The sequence below is a fragment of the Schistocerca serialis genome, chromosome 1 (assembly GCF_023864345.2).
Source record: "Schistocerca serialis cubense isolate TAMUIC-IGC-003099 chromosome 1, iqSchSeri2.2, whole genome shotgun sequence".
Classification (NCBI taxonomy): domain Eukaryota; kingdom Metazoa; phylum Arthropoda; class Insecta; order Orthoptera; family Acrididae; genus Schistocerca; species Schistocerca serialis.
This window is the reverse complement of record NC_064638.1, coordinates 964,731,371-964,754,541: the sequence shown is the minus strand read 5'-3', so window position 1 is coordinate 964,754,541 and position 23,171 is coordinate 964,731,371.

Here is a 23,171-nt window from a genome sequence, read left to right as displayed (position 1 = left end):
GGCTCGGAGGAACTGCATTGCAAATAATAATATTCCTTTTTTCTGTGATTTTACTGAAATTTTTCTTTAAAAGAAGTGGAATGAAATGGGAAGTGCAACGAAATCGTTAGTTCAATAAAAAATAAAATTCTTTGAAAAATGCTTTTGAAATAAAAAATTATTATTGGGGGACTTGTTGGAAATTAATCACAAAAAATAAACTTTACATTATCCGATGATTATCTTAATTAACAGTATACCTCATTCAGCATCTTGACCAGTGTTGCCGACAGACCACATCACACAACCGCACTGGGCTGCTACCACTGACCGACCGCTCTGCATGACGACTACTAGCGTACCGCACGCCACTGAACAGAGCTGCTGACTCGCAACGACTACTGACAGAGTACAGCACGCAACTAAACAGAGCTACAGACTCGCAACGACTACTGACAGAGTACAGCACGCAACTAGCGAACTGCTCGCAACACTCGCGCGGTCAAGCGCATACTCTCTGGTCACAGATGCTACAATGCCTCGCCATCGCTGCTACGTTACATACGTGTTTCATAAATCATTTTATATTTCTGTCCTTATAAATTTTTGTGCGGAGGTTACACTTGGCGACCCTGCCAGGATCGTATTTCGTTGAGAATCTTTTGAAAGACAGTCAGATATCTGCTCTTATTTGCTTAGATATAATTAGGATTTGGCGCAACGCTTTTACTAATCTTGTGACTTTCTTTCTACAGGTCAACGGCAATTCGTTGCTCTGTTGTATTTGTGTGTTGTTTTTGCATTGTGCTTCTTTGTTTTGTGAATATTTGTGACTATTGTAATAATGCCGCGAAAGACTGTGAATAGTGTATCGCGAGGTATTATGAACGAAATAAGCGAATTAAATAACTTCACCAATAGTACTAGTGACACGCAGTGTAATCATGACAATCCTGCGTCCACTAACAATCAGTGCATTCCAACCACTAGTGATGACTTTTACCCTGATAATGAACAAACGAACTCAATTGTCTCGTCTGTTAATTTGACGACAATTGATGACGCAGAACGCTCTATTGTAATGAGCGCTGCCCAGCTTAACACACCCGATTTGGAAAACTCAAGTAACGCACAGACAAATTTGTCTAATGAAAATGAACAGGATACTCAAAGTACGACGGATCTATTTAATTCCGAAATAATGAGTGAGAGTGTACATCCGACTGATAATCCTTTTTGTAAGTTGCAAAATGACCAAATGGTCACACAAAGCGCGACAACTGCAGGTACACCATTAAACAGTACTGAGAATAGAAATTCTAATTTTGGTTCGGATCAAATTATGACACTATTGCTGCAACGAATTAACCAAATGATGGAAAAACAAGACAACAGTAGTAAAGATTTCAAACAACAATTTAGTGAACAGGATAAAAAATTTAATAAAATTGATGAAAATTTCAAACAACTTAGGGAAGATAACAAACAATTAAATGAGAAACTTGACAATAATGACGAAAATCTCAAACAACTTAGTGAACAGGTCAGACAACAGAATGAAAAATTAGACGACAATTCCAGACAGCTTAGTGAACAAATTAGAGACGTTGCCGCGCAGTGCCACGACACTAAGGAACAGTTGCGCGTGGAAATTGAGGCTTGTTCTCAAAAAAATAGCGAAGAAATTAAGTCTGTTGCGCAAGAATTAAGGGAAATGCAGACAGCCGCAACAGAAACACTCAGAGACGAAATTAGCGGAGTCGCTAAACAATGCTCTGAAAAAGCTACACAATTACGGGAAGAGTTTAAAGCAATGACGGTAGAACTTTCGCGCACAGTGGACGCAAAGATAGACGCGAAATTCGAACAGCAGAACACTCAGATGAACGAGCGCTTTAATCAGCACATACAAAACAGTGATACGCGTTTCCGCAAATTTATTCAAGATTAAAACAAAGTAAAACGACAAGTCATGGAAACAATCACTGCACAAAGACAAGAGGACAAACGTAAAATATTCGCGAAAGCGAAGACGTATGTAGATAATAATATTACTACAGTGTCCGACAAAATTAATACCATAGAGCAATTGAGCGCGGAATTACGGGATGAAATTTCTGATCTTAAATTAAAAACAGATACACACACAGTGAATATTCAAACAGTGACAGACAGATTCGAACAATTAGATCTAACACAGGATTGCGATGTCATCAAAGCTGATGTTAAAAAAACTGAGCGAAACTACGCGTAAGTTGCAAAAGCAGATTAATGCGTCTGATTCTAAAACCGATGATCAGGTTAAAATACTGACTGAAAAATGTGATGAATTGGCCAGTCGTATTGATGTTATCGAAAATACTAATGACAATAAATCAGACGATACTGCACCGGTTTCATTTATCCAAACACCTGAATTTCAAAATTTACAGCAGACAATTAATAAGATCGATTCATCTAACAACACGTTACGTAGGAAGTTATCGAGTTTACAACAAGAAGTAACAGAGATGAAAAGCATCTCAGTTAATAACACATCACAGCAGACGCCACTTAGCGAACATTTGTCAGACTTACGCAGCGCGTATAATGTGAGCAATTTACAGAGACTACGAGACGTAAAATCCGAAAAGCCACGCGACTTAAAATATGAAAAGCTACGCAACTTGAAGTACGAAACGACACAGACGAACAGATTCACACACAAACCTGAACGTGTTCTCAAATTCAGTGACGAGAGCGTTGATAATAAGCAATTTGTATTTGTAAGAAAATGTAAAGAATTTAATAATGACAGAACACAGGTACACGCTTTGAGCTATATACGACAATTTGTTTTTGTACTTTCACCGCTATTATCTGTAATGGAGAAACTAGCTTTGAATCTGAGGCGACAATTTGCTATTGTATTTTCATCAGCATTATCTATTATGCAGAAATTTGAATTAACATGGTTACAACAATTTGGTTTTGGAATTTTACCGCCATTGCCTGCAACGCTAAAGCTAAAATTTATTTGCAGTGCGTAATTGACCTCAGGGGATTCATTACGCTTTAATGAATATGTGCCGTAGCGAGCATAGGGCCCCGAGCTGTAGTAGTGCTGTTTCATCTTTAGTTTTCTGCACTGCTGCCTTTTCTTCTACTATCCTTTATATCTATCAAAACTGCTCTTTAACTATTGCTCTACCTAGAATTAAGAAAAATGACTAAAGAAAACCCGATGTGACAAATTTTTACTGAAAGTGACAACATTCTTTAGGCACTCCAAAACCACCGTAATTTTAATTACAGATAAAATCGTAATCATCAGTATGTATAAAATTTTGAGCAATCGGAACCACATTTTTGTAACAATAGATGTTTTTCACCACAATAGCATGAAAGTCAACCGCTTAGCATACCTAACCAACAATGCAGTCTACAAGGTCAACCAAACTTTAATGTTTCGCCGCGTGCACGTATAGTCCCAGCCCCAACAAATAGTAACGCATGGCAGCAAAGAAATAACTACGTACAGACAACACACTATTTCAACTCGTATCGCAATGCGCCGTATAGAAATTACTATCATGACAGACGTAAAAATAACGAGCACAATTTTCAGCGTACATTTAATAACAGTCGATCTTTTCAGCAGCAACAACATCAGCAACAACAAATAATCATGAATGAAACAGACAATAGGTGTCATCTATAGCGTAATACGTCAGTAAGAAATAACAGAGCAGTTCATATAATGGATACGCCACAGCATCCTCCCGTAAATAATAACACGTACGATAGATTTTAACCAGATACAGCACAGATTGCATATTACAGTAACGTAAGCAATAATTTTGACACGCAGAATCTTCTTCACGAAAATGTTATTAATTTTGACGACATCCGACACACGTTTGCATTAAGGACAGAATTACGACGTATGTAGACGATATTCTTATTGCAGAAGCTAACTGGTCTGAACACAATCTGATTCTTGAACAACTGTTACAAACTTTCCATGCACAAGGACTTACAGTTAACCTCAGTAAATCGCATTTTGGCGAAACTTCTATAAAATTTCTTGGACACGTAATTTCAGCAGAAGGCATTGCACCTGATCCGGAAAAACTTCAAGCTCTACGTGACATTAGTGTTCCTACGACGAAGAAACAATTTGCTGCCAATTAACAGGTAAAAACAGTATTTGGTCTTGGGATAAGCAAGCACACTCTGAATTTATGAACCTGAAACATGCTTTGTTGAATGCTCCACTTTTATCGCACCCAGATCTTAGTAGAAATTTTTCCATTGCCACTGACAGTTCCAACACCGCTTTAGGCGTACACATTTTCCAGGAAATCGAAGAAGACGGTTCTACAGTAATTAAAAACATCGCATTTGCAAGTCGCATTTTGTCACCTGCTGAACGAAATTACTCCGTTACAGAACTTGAAACATTATGTGTTGTATGGGCTTTCACGAGATTTAGGCACTTTCTTTATGGCAGACATACCACCGTCTACATAGACCACAGAGCGATACAATTTTTACTTTCGGCTAAATTCACTCACGACAGGTTAAGTAGATGGAAACTATATTTACAGGAATTTAATTTTACGATTGTCCACATTCCCGGCACACAAAATGTTATAGCAGACGCACTATCGCGTTCTCTCGGCAACAATCGGCAAGACGTAGCAACCAACTTCTGTAAAACAAATTTCAGTGTCATGTACATTCAGCAAGTTGCATTTGAAAACTTTATTTCATCGTCATTACAGGACATAGCAAAGGAGCAAAATAAAGACAATGTGTGGAAAGAAATTAAACACCTTTGGCAAGATAGGAATAATGTTACGATTAGAAACCACTACACTGTACGCAATGACATTCTGTTTCGCCGCTCTCATCCTGACAGCAACAATTGGTTATTATGCATTCCTGACGAACTGGTTAGCAAATTAATTTGGTACACTCATTTAAGTTACGCACATTACGGAGCACGAAAATGTTTTCTTATACTGAGACAGAACTGTTATTTTACCAACATGGAGAAACGTATACGACGAGTTTTAGCGTCTTGTAAAATTTGCCAGAAAGCTAAATCAGACACCACTTCACATATTCCTCCTTTATATCCCATTATGCCTGTTAAATTAAGACACATGGCCGCAGTAGATATTTTTGGTCCGATTCCGAGAACTAACAGAGGTTTTTGCTACATCTTTGTCGCTGTTGAGCTCACTTCAAAATTTGTTACTTTCACTCCATTACGCAAAGCTACTGCCAAAACTGTTTCGAAAGCGTTTGTAAAACATTTTCTATTTCATGTAGGGCATGTGATGAGAGTAATTTCTGACAATGGATCTCAATTTCGTAGTAGTGTATGGACACGCATGTTACGAGCCAGAAACATTTCTCCGATTTATATATCCAAGTACCATGCTTCTTCGAACCCTTGTGAACGGTTAATGAAAGAAATTGGTAAGCTATGCCGAATATACTGCCACAAAAGACATATTGATTGGGATACACACATACTCTCATTCCAAGAAGTAATTAATTCCATTCCAAATGAATCCACTATGCTATCTGCGTCTGTTATACTGAAAAACGTTGAACCACCAAACAAAATTAAAGAATTAGTAAACTTCCCTAAATGTCGTCGCCTACGACACCATGAAATAATTGACATTGCGCTGAACAACATCAAACGTGCCGCAGAGCGCCGGAGAAGACAGCAAAAACAGGTTTGTAGACGCCGAGACTTTCACGTTGGACAGAAAATATTAGTACGTACACACTATTTATCCAGCAAAATAAAAGGTAAGTGCAGTAAATTTGAACTTCTATACGCAGGTCCATATCGGATTCGCAGCATCCCTCACCCCAATGTTGTACACGTCGAAACTTTGAGAACTAGAAAATCGAAAAGCAATCATCATATCTCAAACATTAAACCGTTTATTGAGTGAAGACACTTTATGATTCAACACACTATGATGCCATTTACTAATGCAATTATATTCACCTGACTAATTACTGATGATTATCGTATTTTTCTTGGCAAGTGCCCGGCAAGGTAAGGTTAGCAGGTCGCTTTTCTTGTCGTTACACATCAGACCGTGCACATTTTCCACCTTTTTTTTGTGTATATGATTGTATTCCAGTTTTGTTTGTATGTACTGTGAAATAGTTAAGATATAACACACACCAGTTGACTTTGACATTTTTTTTTGCCCTATGATATCTCAACATCGTGACTGTTTTACATTTCTTGCTACTGCATTGTGATATTCTGTGTACATTTTTGCATCTGAACACTGTCAATGTTTTTGACATATTACGTTTTCTGTCATGTTATGCTGTATGCTTAATTGTGTCACCATTAACCAGTCATTATTTAGTGGGGCAAGACATTAATCTCTGTTCATCAATTTCAGAAAGAAATGATGCGTGTAAGAAATAAATTCAACAGAAATGGGAATTTCACCTACGGAATAAACGAAAGAAGATGCAATAACTTTATGAGGAAGAGTAAATGGATCAGGATTAACAAGCATTAACAAGAATATACTATACTCATCGTAGAATAGCAGTCTTAACTAATTTTTTCTTTCAGAATACAAGGTGATTGATGCAGGCTGTCAGACAGAACTACATATCTTAGTTTTAGTGATGAAATATGCTAGAGATAAGGAATAGTTGTATAATGAGTAATGAAGTGATTTTTTTTTTTGCAGATGATAATGAATGCTGATGAATAATGATGAAGGATGTGGTATTATGAATAATGAAGTTTTTCTTTACAGGTGATAATAATGAAGTTATGATGATATGGATAATGAAGTTTTCTTTACAGATGAGGATAATGTTGAAGTTATATTTAGGCTATGTAGTTATTTAAGTATTTGTTGCAGTTTGTTTTGACAGCAGGTGTTATATTGCATAGTAGGATGACGGAAAGTTTTGGAAAGGACAGCTATGGAACACATTTTATACACATTTCACTACCTGTTAATTCGAAGTTCACTACTTTTCAGCATAGTGTGCGTTTCTTCTTTCAGGTCAATAATCCATTTTGTATTTTTTCCAGGGGAAGCTTTTCATGATTCTTACTAAACCTGTTTCTTATTAAACCTGTTCTAGTACTTGCATTTTTTTTTTACTCATTTGTGTTTGTCATTTATGAATGTGATCACATATACTGCCTTGTTACATAACCTTGCTACAGCTGACTCATGACGAATGACGTTACTATCCTCATTTGCAGCAATAGGTCAAAAGCAAATAGTGTTATGCCTCAGCAATCAATTATCGATCCCAACGCAATGCATTGCTAACAAAAAAAAAAAAATGTGTATTACCAGTCCCAAATAGTGATACCAGTTTGAGAAAGTTCTGAGTAATCCTGATCAGCTCTGAATAGTATGTCACTTGAGTAATGACCTCTTAATGAGACAAAAGAATATATGAAAATAATGCTTTGTAACTGGCTATTAACTGCCACTGTTTATTGTAATGAGACTACTTATAATGCGCATGATTATTAATGCTATGACTGTAATTAACTGATTTTTTAATAATGACTTCGTAATGATCTGAATAATACTGAATGATGAACTATGTTTTTATTCTATTCAATACTTGCTGGCCACTGAGTGCCAATAATTAATGTCGCTCCATGAATATGTTATTAATTATGCCATTAATTAACTCTTGTTTTCAATGCTATACTTTGTAACTGGAAAAGAATGTGATTGTTTAATAGTGCTTTGTAATTAGGAGAAAGCTAATGATTATTACTATTGGAATGACAAATGATTAATTAATTATGCTATGCTTTGTAATTGGAAATGAAAATGCTTTGTAATTAGGAGAAGGATAATAATTCTTACTATATTCAAATGACAGATGATTAATTAACTGACAAATAATTAATTAACTATGCCATACTTTGTAACTGGAAAAGAATGTGACTGTTTAATAATGCTTTGTAATTAGGAAAAGGCTAATGATTAATACTATATTGGAATGACAAATAATTAATTAACTATGCTATATTTTGTAACTGGAAAAGAATGCGATTGTTTCATAATGCTTTGTAATTAGGAGAAGGCTAATAATTAATACTATTGGAATGACAAATAATTAATTAACTATGCTATATTTTGTAACTGGAAAAGAATGCGATTGTTTCATAATGCTTTGTAATTAGGAGAAGGCTAATGATTAATACTATTGGAATGACAAATAATTAATTAACTCTGCTATACTTTGTAACTGGAAAAGAATGCGATTATTTAATAATGCTTTGTAACTAGGAAAAGAAGGTTACTGATTTTATGTAATACAATTAATGAACATTTTTCTGTAATACTTCATACTTGCTACAGAAATGTTCAATAACTGGGCTATGAATGCCACAAACTACTAATGAAGACTGTAATTGTCAATATTATGTGACATAATGTCCTTCTCCTCATAAGCTAACTACCCTGAATTACTGCAATGTCCATTTGTCCTGTTTATCCTAGTGATCATGGAGCACTATCTTTGGTTTTGCACTAATTCTACGTTGGTGTGCCTTGTAAGAGCGTGGTGTTGACACGACATGCTGTCCACCACCGTGAGCGATGAAGACGTTATTATGGTCCCACTGTTTGGTGTACCTAATATACTGCCAAAATGAAAAAATGGAATATTACTACGACAGTTCAGTGTCTTGGCTACGCTGATAAATTCTGAGGGGAAAAGAACTTCAAGTTGTGTCACTGGGTGTTGTACTTCTGTGGAAAGATATGGACTTTCAGAACAGCTGTGTGCAATCTAAAGTGCTACAACCATGATGCAATCCTTCCCTTTCCTATCCTAATTCTTGTCACATAGTGAAAATCATTTTTTGCTAACATTATTTATGTTCATGGCTATACATTTTTTTTTAATTCGCTGAACTCCAGTGCGAGTACACTTATGTCACTGGTCGACATGATTTTTTGCTATTATGTTTATTTATTGCCAAAATGCTAAAGACATTTTTTTCGATTTGTTCTGAAGTACAGTATATGTGCACTCTTGTCTTTTATATTGTATATACATTTTTTTATTTTTAATGATATGTTCTGAACTACAGTGCATGTGCACTTCTGTTAGGTGTTAATATGTTTTCTACTGAACTTCAGTGCCTGTGCACTTTTCTCATTTTTTCAATATGATTTGTACTCATTCTGTATATTTAATACTTCAGTGCGTATGCACTTATGTCATTTGTTACTAATTGTACATACATTTCATCAATTACTGATATGTTCTCAACTGCAGTGCATGTGCACTCATGTCACTTGTTAACATAATATTTTTTTTGCCAGTCTGTTTATTTGTTCTGAATATGCTAAAGAATTTTTTTTTCAGTGCCTGTGCACTTTGTTATCTGTCAAATAATTTGTATATACCTTTTTCTGATTTGCTACTATGTTTTGTATTCACATTTTGTCTTTGTCTGATATATTTTGTACTTAGTGCGTGTGCACAACATTTAAATATTCTGTAAGTTGTAGAATTTTGTTAATTAAAGAAAAATTTTGCCGCGCTTGGCAAGTCCAAATGACTCACCATCGCTGCCAAATTTTTGCCCCCCCCAGTGGAGGGTTATGAAACACGTATGTAACATAGCAGCGATGGCGAGGCATTGTAGCATCTGTGACCAGAGAGTATGCGCTTGACCGCGCGAGTGTTGCGAGCAGTTCGCTAGTTGCGTGCTGTACTCTGTCAGCAGTCGTTGCGAGTCTGTAGCTCTGTCTAGTTGAGGGCAGTAGTCTGTCAGTAGTCGTCGCGAGCAGTAGCTCTGTTCAGTGGCGTGCAGTACGCTAGTAGTCGTCATGCAGAGCGGTCGGTCAGTGGTAGCAGTCCAGTGGGATTGCGTGATGTGGTCTGGCGACAACACTGGTCAAGATGCTGAATGAGGTATACTGTTAATTAAGATAATCATCGGATAATGTAAAGTTTAATTATTGTAACTAATTTTCAACAAGTGCCCCCAATAATAACTTTGATTTCAAAAGCAATTTTACATAAAAATTTTCATTTTTTATTGAAGTAACTATTTCGTTCCACTTCCCCTAAACAAAAGTTTCAGTTTTCAATTAAATTACAAAAGAAAAAAAAAGGAATATTATTATTTGCAATGCAGTTCCTCCAAGCGGTGCGCAACAACAAGAGCAGAAATTTGACTAGGTGTTGCAATGAGGTAAGAATTTAATTTTGATTTTTGCACAGGGCCAAAGACCGATATTTCAGTTTAATTGAATCATTATTATCACTGAGATTTTCTTATCACTGATTGGACCTTAATTTTTTATGAAGAACTTATACTTGAGTCAGATTGCGATTCTCACTTTTATTGTCATTAAATTTAATTGCTAGGGAGGTTACGTTTGGCTCCTAATCATTTTATATTTCTGTCCTTATAAATTTTTGTGGGGAGGTTACAAACTGTCGGCGGTTCAGTCAAAATTCAAAGCGTTTTCCAACATGGACGGTGTGTTATTAAAGTCTGAAGGAGCTATTTAGGTCCCGACATACCCATCACTATCATAATCTTTACCTACTGTGACACATCCCACGTCAGGCACTGTGGTAAAAGCGTTCGTGGTATATAATCCACACCGTTCGTTCTGCTTCAGCCATAGAACATCCGATAGTTATTATACAACGTCCGGCAAAGAGACCTCCCGTATTTGGAGAGATTGCTGCCTGAGTTGTGGTGAGGTAGAGGGGGTATCAGTCGATAGCAAAATACAGTATCTGTCATTTCCAGTGGGCGTCGTAACTTGGCTAGGTGATCATAGTGCTTTTGTTGTGGAGGAGTGAACTCTTAGTGTACGGCGGGGTATTCCGTTCATTTCAACTATAACCGTATGTAATATGACAAAAGATTTTAAAAGAATCAATGTGATATAATATGGAGAATTCGTTGTGAATACATTTTAGTATCGTAAAAGATGGAAACTGGTTTATATGAACAAAATATTAAACAAGCATCTGAAGTAGGCAGAAATCACAATATGCAAAATGGTGGGGCTATTCCGCCCATTCGTGGTGCTGTTCCGCCAGTATATTTCAGTGTTCAGACAGGCATTTATCACACACAAACGTTTTTTGACCTTTTGCACCCACGCACACTTCGTGACGCTATAAAACGCATTGCTGCACTGTATCGAGTCCCACTTCTTGACCGATTCTGACGAATAATATTTCACATCGCAGAAGCCACAAGGAGTGTTCTCATGATCGTCTTCAATTGCAGTTGGCTGTAATTCATCATCCGACTCAATCAGTTGACTACGACGTTTCTTACTTACAGTACCTTTGCTTTCCTTCTCCATTTTTGGTCTGCGTTTAGCCGTCGTCGCTTTGTAGCTCGCGTGTGAGGTCAAATGCCTTGGTTCTGTTTCTACTTTTTTTGACGTAATTTGGGATATCCTTTTAGCTGGGCAGGAAGTGATTGCACTGAAAGGAGAAATCTTCTGATGAAGGGAGGAAGAGGGTTCTGCAAAGGGGACTCAGGTCGCAGCAAGGAACATTCAGGAATCTTAGGAACGGGACCTGATGGCACATTGAAAATGTCTGCCTGGAAAAGAACTGAGGGGAAAAATTTATCTTCATAAATAACTAGAGGATCTAAAGGGAACAACCAGTGCATTTAAATCCTTTAACACCATTACCAACGGTGGCAGCTTTATTCTAACGCGCGCACAACAGTTGTCCCAAGTTATACTTGTTGATTGCGCCTCCTGGTGTCATGTATGTAATTTTTTGCAGGATGATGGTAGAAAAGTGCCACTGGTTTGAATGCTCTTCAGCCTTTGGGCCGAACGGTATGTGTAGTATGGGGTGGAATGCAGAGGATCTCTATGTTATTCTAACTACAATACTCCAGACGCTGGAGAGAACAATGTGAGCTATGGTTATCCAGACTTGGAAGACATTGTTCACGTGAGCGGTACTTCTGAAAATGTTCGAGCCACTTTAGAAAAATACCTCCGTTCACACACCCAGACTCAGACTTGGTGGCTTCTGAACCCACTGGAAGGAGATGTTTGTACACCTCCCTAAATCTAACACCTTTGATGATTGCAAAGGGAGGAATATAAACGCCACTAGCATTACAGCAAGCTATAATAGTGACATTTCCCCCTCTCTCCACGTCTGTTATCTTCACTACTTCCCTAGTATCTTTCGCTGTCACCATTTTAGGTGGGAAATTATTGAGGGGCAGACCTGTCTAGTCAACATAGAAGATGAGATGACGCTTACCACAAACTCCAGTCTCCTCTGACAAATTCCGATACACGTCGAAAAATGCAGTCACAGCCTGCTTATTCATTCCGTTCGCTCTAGCTTTTGAAGGCCTTGTGGTTTTCGGAGTGATAAATCACTAAGCCTCTACGTAAACCCTGTAAACCAGTCTTTACCTGCAGTAATGTGTTCCATCCACAATGGATTCATCGTTGCATACGTGAATGCTGCTCTTCGAATTTGTTCAGGAGTGCAGCGAAAACCCCTTGCAACTAAGTCTTTCAACATAGAACTTAAATTATCTTCTTCTGGGCTGAGTGCAGTCAGATGACCAGCAGATCTATGAGGGTTCTTTTCTCCTATTGTCGAATCACGTTTTGAAATAGTTACCCGATCTTTAAGTGTCGAATAAGGACCTCTGAACAACGCAGCAGCTCATCTCATACTCACATCTCCATCTATAAAACTTGTTACTGCGTATTTCATTTCTTCTTCGGACCATGAAGCACTTGGTTTTTTTTTCCTTTTGTGTGTAAGGACCATCTGGAAAGAAACCAAGAAAACTTGTTCACTAGAATTTCACATTAAACGTTGATTAAACTAACAATATGACGGAGTGGAAATAGCCACACGTGGACAGGGCGAAATAGAGCCATGTGCAGACTTTTCGAAAGACGCGCCAAATCAGACCTTTGTGGAAAGTCCCAGTAATGTTTGTTGACAAGCACACCCTATAACCTGTATTATTACACAAGTAACATAAAGAGTTTAAAATTTTACGTTATTGTGCGTGGTATACCTTAATTTGTTAGGTTCTATTCTTTAACTACGGCAATAGTCCATCACAATGCACTTAGCTCTAAAGTTTGTTCTTGCCCTGTCAGTACTGTAACAGGAAACAGCCTTACTACATGCGTATCCGGCGATAGAAGGATACTGGCGCACTCTGCAGACAAAACGGTCTTTGCCCTATGAGGAACTAGAGCACTGTTCCAATATTTCCTATTTCAGGCGGATTAGCCCCGTGAGCGGAATAGCCCCGCTGTACCCTATAACTAGTCCTGTGATTATTGCTCAGTGAGCATTTCGTATTCGGTTTGAAGTTCGCTGACATGATTCTGTTAATAATGTGAGAAGTATTCGAGTTTGGGTATCAGACTTTAGAACATCAGGTTGTGCGCTGAAAAGAAAAGCGACTGAGCCCCAACGCCGAAAACCGTGGCTCGCGTGAGAGCACCCGTCCAACTATCTCCAATGCTTTCAGCACTTAACACATGCAGCTGCCCTAGGATTGTCTGACAAGAGAGTAAGAATAATCCTGCACAGAGATCTTCATATGCACCCGTATAAAAAGAGTGTTACTTAAGATTTAGGTGAGAGAGATTTTGAAATTCGCAGAGCTGTGTGTGAGGAAATTCTCCAGAATGTTTCCCCTGGAGCTGTTTTGATTCATTGTGATGAGGCCCACTTCCACTTGCTGGGTACTGTAAATAAACAAAATTTCCGTTATTGGGCACCAGAAAATGTTCAGTAATTTCATCAACGACCACTCCACAGCCATCGTATGATGGTATGGCGTGCCGTTGCTGAATTTGGCGTTGGGGCCCGTATTTTTTTCGAAGAAGATGGCCTAACGGTAATGGTTAATTCAAATAGCTACTGTCTCATGATAGAGACCTTCATCCGAGCTTAGTTAAAGCTGTTTGTGTGGTTCCATGAAGAGGGAGAATCTGGTTCCAACAAGACTGAGCCACAGATCGCACTTCTCGGCATTCTCTGGAAATTCTGGGAGATCTGTTTCGTAGACGTTTTCTCTATTCACTAGAAAACCGCCTGGCTCCCAAAGTCATCCGCTTTATTGTTTTTTTTTCTTTGGGTGCACCTCAAGGCTCAAGTATACAAACATCGCCTCACAATCCTGCAAGCACTTAAGGAGGCAGTCACCTATGAAGTGGCTGCTATTCCACCGGAAATGGCACGAAGAACTATGGACAACTTCCGCGAAAGGCTTCGTTGATGTGTCAACGATGGGGGACTCCATTTACCTGACACAATTCACTGCAAAATAGCATAGTATCTATTTTTACAAATAACAGTATTTTCTCTGTATCTTGTTTGTTTATTTGAAACTACTTCTTCAAATACGAGAGGTCTTTTTACGTAACCCTGTTTTTATACAGGCAGCGTACAGAGGATTTTGTACGGACGTCTTTTTCAGTCCTCAGACGCGCTCTTAATCTGCATGTGATAATTCGTGATAAGGAAATATACATGATGTTACGTCACGTTAAGGACTCGAAACTTCTAATCGATCAGAATGTCTCAGGTCTACATTCGCCACAGACTTCGTTTCAGTTTTCTACACTTACTTACTTACGACGTTTATCGATAACGTTACTGACATTTGGCATAGAACTAACGGTCGAATCAGCCATTCAAATAATTCTGACTCACCACTAATGTACAGTATTGTGTGAAAGCTGTGTTATTATCATTTACGTCTGTCTCCAGAGCAGAGAGAAAACTAAGTCTGATTGGCATATAGTAAATCAACATTCCACCCTGGTACTACTGAAGAGTTTATCAGTGTGGCACCGTGAAAATTATTACCGCTTTCACTAAGTCGCATGCGATTATTTTCCACCTTCCACGTATTCATCTTATCTTGAAGTGCGATGGAAATCGAGTGCTCCATTTCTCTGAAAAATCGTATAGATTTTAATATATTTGGTTCAGTGATTTTTTAAGTACTTTTCTGCCGAGACAGGAAACCAGTTTCGGTTTCTGTAAAACTACGACTTTTTGTGACAATACTGCAATTATATGAATTCCTTTGAGGTTTAGTTAAAAATTCTGAATGCAGAGCATCTATATAGTCCACGAAAGGTAACGGAATATGCCGTATCATAGGACATGTACGCCATATTTTATTGAAAGTTAGCATCGATATTTAAGATGACGTTCAATTAACCAGTTTTTTTAATGAGATTCCGCTTGTGCAAACCAGTCGTTAGTTCTTCTACGGGCACCATACGTTTTCGATTTTTTTCTTTATTGTTATTTCACACCCCACGCCTCTTATGGGCGGAGAGTGGGCTGTCAGTAGCACAATACTCCGCTGTTCGCCACGAGTATTCATGAAAGGGATCATAATGATGGCATAAAAGGAAAAATGTGAGGTCTGTTTACGTTTTAAGGTAAAAATATTAATGACGGACAGCTAAAAGGATGAAAAATATGCAGCCTACAATTTGAGAACATAGTTGCTAGCACTGCTCTTTCACTTAACATCTGAAGGGCCTGCCCTGGTGAAAAAGTTTGCTAGGAGGAGAGAATATGTTCCGCAGAGGTTCGAGGGAGGGGGGAGGGGGAAAGGGATGAAGGAATAGGTGTCTCTTAGGTTGTCGACAGGATCTTTTGGCCAAGCAATTAGTCCGCATGTGTAATAAAACACAATGTCATCTATTATGCACTATCCGGTTGGTCACTATTGTTCGTGACGTTGCGCTGTGCTGTGTCTTTGGCCAACTGCAGGAGGCTGACAACGGTGCTCGCGTCGATCTTAGCCCATCCGTTTCCTTTCACCAGAGTGCTGATGATTTCCACAAGTGACACCATTCTCGATTCATCTCCCATACAATTCCTTTCGAATATCTTGCAGATGCAGGTAGAGACTAAAGATCTTCGAGCATATCGTTAACTATTCAAATTAACTCGCACTATATAACCAGCAACTCTTATTACTACATATATACATTTCGATGGTGGAACATACTCCGTAATCAAAATCAGTTTCTCAACCACAAAGTTTCAATGTTGCTCTGTTTCAGGCCGTATACCCCTTTATTAGTCCATTTTAGCTTTGTATCACTTTCTCTTACGTCTACTAACTTATTTTCATTACTACTGCCTCTACATGTAAACTACTTATCACAAAGTCGCGTAATGTAAATTAAGATTGGTTCTATTAGTCGTTTCAAAATTTAAATATTTTAACTCTCAGAAAGTCCGCCCCCAGTAGCTGAGAGGTCAGCGCGACAGAATGTCAACCTAAGGGCCCAACTGGGTCGGAGATTTTCTCCACTCATCATTTCATCCCCATCGACGCGCAAGTCGCCGAAGTGGCGTCAAATCGAAAGACTTGCACCCGGCGAATGGTCTACCCGACGGGAGGCTCTAGTCACACGACATTTACATTTATTTACTCTCTGAAAATTGCCGGCCGCGGTGGTCTCGCGGTTCTAGGCGCGCAGTCCGGAACCGTGCGACTGCTACGGTCGCAGGTTCGAATCCTGCCTCGGGCATGGATGTGTGTGATGTCCTTAGGTTAGTTAGGTTTAAGTAGTTCTAAGTTCTAGGGGACTGATGACCACAGCAGTTGAGTCCCATAGTGCTCAGAGCCATTTGAACCATGTCTGAAAATCGTTACATCTCCTCGACAACAGCTTCACATTTTGTCTTACCACAGCCATTATTATCTAACTGCTCTGTAGTGTCTCTTGCATCCGAACAGAATCTCCCTTTACCATAATCAAAATGACTATTTCATTTGTAGTTTGATGTTGTTAAGTTTCATTGAACCACGTGATAGAATGTTTTTAAGATCAAACAGTTAGTAACAATAAAGTTGGCTAAACAACTGAGTGGAAAATTGATTATTTTTGTATAATTTAGCCCCCACACGAAAAATCAGTCTTCCACTTCGGAAACAACACTAATTTATTACATTATAAAGCATAAATGTAATCCACGTGTGGCTTCGTTGATTTCGTAATACCGATCATCTTGAGTGTGCGCTTTTGGGTAGGTTTCAGCACTAGACTAAATCTAGGCCTTCGGAAATGTGAGACACGAAGTGCGGATACACGAGAAGATACTAACATTGCCGTGCTTCTATCCTCCTTTCCACATCTGGCTAGTACTAACGCATGTCGAGTCGGAAACGATACAGTAATACAAGTAAAAATAGTACTAAATCATCACCATCTACTAATCGTGGACGGAAACAATACTTAGAACTGTCGTCAGCATTGTTTCAAATATATTAGTACAGTACAAAAAAAAATCTCTGTGCAGCCAGTCACAGACTCCATACCATTCTCAGTGTGGCACAGTAAAGCGGGAGATTAACATCGTTTCTGTAGTTGTCTGCAAGTGAAGTGGCCCAGCAGTTGCGGGTCTGGCTTCGTACTGACGGCATTATACGCCCTCTCCGCGATGGAAGTTTCGTTATCAGACACCGGGGCTAATGGGCTCGCCGAAGAAGACTCTGCAAACACGAAGAGTAGCGACACTGCGTGGCGTGAGAGGTTGCCACTCGGCAGCGACGCCTGGCGACTGCTACTCGAGAATTTCGTGGAACCACTTTATGTGGAGAAGCGCTGGCAGTTAGCTTTAAAATATGAGGCACATTTTTTTTTCTTAAGGGCCATAAGGGAAAGAGAAGTGTTACCAAGTTACGCCACTGTTGATCCAAGAGCTTGCTCTCTTCGTAGTTCGCTAGACAGCTGAACATGTAAGGGGAGTGTAGCACGTTATCTTGTGTGTATCACGTTATCGAAGATGCAGGGTCATCCAAAGGTTTTTGGAGGAACGTCAGGCGTATAACAGAAAAGCGTGTTGCAATCCTTACTGTTCATGTAGCATATAAATGACCTTGTAGACTATAAATAATAGCCACAGACTTTTCGCAGATAATGCAGTTCTTTGTAGCGTAGTATTGTCTGAAAAGCTCTGCATAAATATTCAGTCACACTTTGATAAGATTTTAAAGTAGTGCGAAGAAAAGCAACTTGCTTTAAATGTTTCAGAAGTATAAAATTGTGCATTTTATTGAACGAAAAACATACTGCCCTGTTGGTGCAATGTTAGTGAGTCACAAATGGGATTACTAAACTGATACAAATCAATAATGGAATGATCAGATAGGCTAAGTCGTCGGTAAAGCAGGTGGAAGATTTTTGTTAATTAGTGGGATACGAGGAAAACGAAATCGACCTACAAAGAAAATCACTTAACAGAAATTCGCGTAGTACATCCTAGAATACTTCTGAAGTGTGTACAACCATATTTAATAGGACTAATATGGGATATTGAAGCTACACAAAGCAATAGACCACGAATGGCCACACAGATTTGGACTGCCGGAGTGGCCGAAAGGTTCTAGGCGCTTCAGTCTGGAACGGCGAAACCGCTACGGTCGCTGGTTCGAATCTTGCCTCGGGCATGGATGTGTGTGATGTCCATAGGTTAGTTAGGTTTAAGTAGTTCTTAGTTCTAGGGGACTGATGACCTTAGATGTTAAGTCCCACACAGCTCAGAGCCATTTGAACCACTTTTGAACCACACAGATTTGTTTGTTTGAGCTCCACGAAGATGCTGTAAGACGACGGACTAGCAGATCCTTAAAGGTTGTTGTTGTTGTTGTGGTCTTCAGTCCTGAGACTGATTTGATTCAGCTCTCCATGCTACTCTATCCAGTGCAAGTTTCTTCATCTCCCAAGACCTACTGCAACCTATGTCCTCCTGAATCTGCTTAGTGTACACATCTCTTGGTCTCCTTCTACGATTTTTACCCTCCACGCCGCCCTCCAATACTAAATTGGTGATCACTTGATGCCTCAGAATATGTCCTACCAACCGAGCCCGTCTTCTAGTCAAGTTGTGCCACAAACTTCTCTTCTCCCCAATCCTATTCAATACTTCCTCATTAGTTATGTGATCTACCCATATAATCTTAAGCATTCTTCTGTAGCACCACATTTCGAAAGCTTCTATTCTCTTCTTGTCCAAACTATTTATCGTCCATGTTTCATTTCCATACATGGCTACACTCCATACCAATACTTTCAGAAACGATTTCCTGACACTTAAATCTATATTCGATGTTAACAAATTTCTCTTCTTCAGAAACGCTTTCCTTACCATTGCCAGTCTACATTTTGTATCCTCTCTACTTCGACCATCATCATTTATTTTGTTCCCCAAATAGCAAAACTCATTTACTACTTTAAGCGTCTCATTTCCTAATCTAATTCCCGCAGAATCACCAGATGCAATTCGACTACATTCCATTATCCTCGTTTTGCTTTTGTTGATGTTCATCCTATATCCTCCTTTCAAGACACGGTCCATTCCGTTCAGCTGCTCTTCCAAGTACTTTGCTGTATCTGACAGAATTACAATGTCATCGGCAAACCTCAAAGCTTTTATTTCTTCTCCATGGATTTTAATTACGGCTCCGAATTTTTCTTTTGTTTCCTTTACTGCTTGCTCAAGATACAGATTGAATAACATTGGGGATAGGCTACAACCCTGTCTCACTCCCATTCCAACCACTGCTTCCCTTTCGAGCCCCTCGAATCTTGTAACTGCCATCTGGTTTCTGTACAAGTTGTAAATAGCCTTTAGCTCCTTGTATTTTACCCCTGCCACATTTAGAATTAGAAAGAGAGTATTATAGTCAATATTGTCAAAAGCTTTCTCTAAGTCTACAAATGCTAGAAACATAGGTTTGCCTTTCCTTAATCTATTTTCTAAGGTAAGTCGTAGGGTCAGTATCGCCTCATGTGTTCCGATATTTCTACGGAATTCAAACTGATCTTCCCCGAGGTCGGCTTCTACTACTTTTTCTATTCGTCTGTAAAGAATTCGAGCAACGGCATGGCAGCAGTGGATACACCGGTTCCCGTGCAATCACCGAAGTTAAGCGCTGTCGGGCGTGGCCGGCACTTGGATGGGTGACGATCCTGCCGCCATGTGCTGTTGCCATTTTTCGGGGTGAACTCAGCCTCGTGATGCCAATTGAGGAGCTACTCGACCGAATAGTAGCGGCCCCGGTCAAAGAAAACCATCATAACGACCGGGACAGTGGTGTGCTGACCACACGCCCCTCCTATCCGCATCCTCATCTGAGGATGACACGGCGGTCGGATGGTCCCGATGGGCCACTTGTGGCCTGAAGACGGAGTGCTTTTGTTTTGTAAGGAATTCGCGTTAGTATTTTGCAGCCGTGACATATTAAACTGACAGTTCGGTAATTTTCACATCTGTCAACACCTGCTTTCTTTGGGATTGGAATTATTATATTCTTCTTGAAGTTTGAGGGTATTTCGCCTGTCTCATACATCTTGCACACCATATGGTAGAGTTTTGTCAGGACTGGTTCTCCCAAGGCTGTCAGTACTTCTAAAGGAATATTGTCTACTCCCGGGGCCTTGTTTCGACTCATGTCTTTCAGTGCTCTGTCAAACTCTTCACGAAGTATCATATCTCCCATTTCATCTTCATCTACATCCTCTTCCATTTCCATAATATTGCCCTTAATTACATCGCCCTTGTATACACCATCTATATACTCCTTCCACCTTTGTGCTTTCCCTTCTTTGCTTAGAACTGGGTTTCCATTTGAGCTCTTGATATTCATACAAGTGGTTCTCTTTTCTCCAAAGGTCTCTTTAGTTTTCCTGTAGGCAGTATCTATCTTACCCCTAGTGAGATAAGCCTCTACATCCTTAAATTTGTCCTCTAGCCATCTCTGCTTAGCCATTTTGCACTTCCTGTCGATCTCAATTTTGAGACGTTTGTATTCCTTTTTGTGTGCTTCATTTACTGCATTTTTATATTTTCTCCTTTCATCAACTAAATTCAGTATTTCTTCTGTTACCCAAGGATTTCTACTAGCCCTCGTCTTCTTACCTACTTGATCCTCTGCTGCCTTCACTACTTCATCCCTCAAAGCTACCCATTATTCTACTACTGTATTTCTTTCCCCCATTCTTGTCAATTGTTCCCTTATGCTCTCTCTGAAACTCTGTACAACCTCTGGTTTAGTCCGTTTATCTATGTCCCATCTCCTTAAATTACCACCTTTTTGTAGTTTCTTCAGTTTTAATCTACAGTTCATAACCAATAGATTGTGGTCAGAGTCCACATCTGCCCCTGGAAATGTCTTACAATTTAAAACCTGGTTCCTAAATCTCTGTCTTACCATTATATAATCTATCTGAAACTGTCAGTATCTCCAGGCTTATTCCATGTATACAACCTTCTTTTATGATTCTTGAACCAAATGTTAGCTATGATTAAGTCGTACTCTGTGCAAAATTCTACCAGGCGGCTTCCTCTTTCATTTCTTATCCCCAATCCATATTCACCTACTACGTTTCCTTCTCTCCCTTTTCCTACTGACGAATTCCAGGCACCCATGACTACTAAATTTTCGTCTCCCTTCACTATCTGAATAATCTCCTTTATTTTATCATTCTTTTCTTCAATTCCTTCGTCATCTGCAGAGCTAGTTGGCATATAAACTTGTACTTCTGTGGTAGGCGTCGGCTTCGTATCTATCTTGGCCACAATAATGCGTTCACTATGCTGTTTGTAGTATCTTACCCGCATTCCTATTTTCCTATTCATTATTAAACTTACACCTGCATTACCCCTGTTTGATTTTGTGTTTATAACCCTGTAGTCACCTGACCAGAAGTCTTGTTCCTCCTGCCACCGAACTTCACTAATTCCCACTATATCTAACTTTAACCTATCCATTTCCCTTTTTAAGTTTTTCTGTTGAACGCCAGTTTTCTTTCTCCTGATAACGACATCCTCTTGAGTAGTCCCCGGCCGGAGATCCGAATGGGGGAATATTTTACCCAAGAGGACGCCATCATCATTTAACGATAAAGCCGCATGCCCTCGGGAAAAATTACGGCTGTAGTTTTCCCTCGCTTTCAGCCGTTCACAGTACCAACACAGCAAGGCTGTTTTGGGTAGTGTTACAAGGCCAGATCAGTCTATCATCCAGACTGTTGCCCCTGCAACTACTGAAAAGGCTGCTGCCCCTTTTCAGGAACCACACGTTTGTCTGACTTCTGAACAGATACCCCTCCGTTGTGGTTGCACCTACGGTACGACCATCTGTATCGCTGAGGCACGCAAGCCTCCCCACAAACGGCGAGGTCCATGGTTCATAGGGGGGGATCCTTAAAGGTAGACATCAATTATTATATGATTGCCTACATACCAAGTTTAATTAACGTTCCTTTTAGTGAACAATCTAGAAATATACTACGTTTCTCTGCTGTACGTATCGTGAAGGCACGATTAATTTATTTATAGAATGTTTACGGGCGTTTAAGCAATCATTCTTGCCGCGCTCTGTATGGGACTTTTCCCATATTATGCACTTTGGTATTGGTTTAAAGAATATAGAAGTAAATACAAAAGTACCTGACATTAAATAGCGCTATTTTCACATCTATCTTTAGGTAACAAACGAAAGGAATCACCTCAACAGTTCTTCATGAATTTATGGCACAAGGGCTTTAACATCATAGTTAAACATCTGCAACGAAATGCTTGTACGCTTCGTGCTAGAAGAGAAGTCAAATGAGGGTCACAAATTTGCCGAAATTAGCCGTATTACTATAGCAGCACGTGCCTGAAGTGTTTTTGATAAATCACGGAATTAGGATTCATGGACAGTGGAAGTAAGAGACATGAAACTGCTCTTTTAAGACAGTATGATTCCGAATTTTCAACAGTGAGTCCAATAAGAATAATCAAGACGTCAGCAGGTCTCAGGACGCCATAATGGCGAAGGCTAGGCACACCCCATATTACCGTCCTCTAATGGGTGTTCGGATACTTTAGAACAGGTAGCGCAGACTGAAACAAAACACATGAACGAAATTCATATGTATTATAAAAATGTATGTATACATGTATTTTTGTGTGTGTTTATGTTTCACATCTTCTCTTAAACCACTGAACCGATTTCAACCAAACATGCTACACATATCCCTCAATGTCTGGCAACAATCGTTGTGGGGGTAAGAACCACCGACCTATCACAGTTCAGGAAAGACTTCACAAGGACTGAGATACGAGAAAAAATGCCGCATCATGCC